Source organism: Mus caroli, chromosome 11, assembly GCF_900094665.2.
Source record: "Mus caroli chromosome 11, CAROLI_EIJ_v1.1, whole genome shotgun sequence".
Classification (NCBI taxonomy): domain Eukaryota; kingdom Metazoa; phylum Chordata; class Mammalia; order Rodentia; family Muridae; genus Mus; species Mus caroli.
The window spans coordinates 112,493,111-112,494,263 of NC_034580.1; positions in this window are offsets into that span (position 1 = coordinate 112,493,111).

Consider the following 1,153-nt stretch of genomic DNA (forward strand, 5'->3'; position numbering starts at 1 on the left):
TTCTGAGTTCGAGGCCAGCCTGGGCTACAAAGTGAGTTCCAGGACAGCCAGGGCTATACAGAGAAACCCTGTCTCGAAAAACCAAAAAAAAAAAAAAAAAAGATGTCTCCTTAGAGTGTGGCTGACAAGGGCCTAAGGCCTCCCATCCCCCAGGGAGCAAAATCAGGATGTCACAGAACCCGGTGAAGTTAAACTTCAGAGGAAGAAAGGGGCCAAGATCAATAGGTTACAACAGCTGGCATCCATAGTGCATAGTCTCCATCTAGCGGCCATATCCAGTACTGCAAGAAGGAATCCACGTGTCCCGGCCTTGCTAACTCCAGAGAGCTTGTTCAGTCAAACACTAGGTAAATCTCTTAGCACTTCCCTGGAAGAACACCGCGCCCGGAGAGGGCGCCAGCGTCCAGGTTCATACCTGCCTGCCACTACTCGAGGAATCAGGCAGGAAGCACATGTAGCCATAATCTTGGGATTCTGAGTTTTCCTCTCTCCCTGGCACTTCCATCCTTGAAGGTGACTTTGTGTTCCATCCCTGATTCCCTCCCGGTAGCATACTCCTTCCTAGTGGCATTACCACCCTTCAGCATGGGAGCAGCATCGGCCTCTCAGGCAGGACACTGACAGTCTAGCTGGCCTTTGGGAATGAGTGGACTTTGTTATTTCACATCCATTCTCACCTACAATCAATTGCCCAGCTGGTTACATTGTCACACTCCCCAGGCCCTCCACCCCACCCCCTGACAACTCACTCCTTAGATCCCCTCCCTCCCATCTCCTTGGAGGCAGGCAGTCTCCATCAAGGCCCAAGAGAACAGATTGGTTGACATGAGATGTAGCCATCTCTCTACTGCTAGCTGTAGCCATACTGGCTAATCGGCTCTAAATTCCTGGCAGGTGCGCATGCCTCCTCTATACCCACCTAAGAGCTCTCTGGATTCACATGTACACACAACGTTTATATTCTAATACGCCCTATGCTAGCTCAATGGCTGGGCCACTCCTGAACCTCCACATGGCTAACACACTCTCCCCTCTGATATCTTTTTCTAAAAAGATTTATTTATTTATTATTATATGTAAGTACACTGTAGCTGTCTTCAGACACTCCAGAAGAGGGCGCCAGATCTCGTTACGGATGGTTGTGAGCCACCAT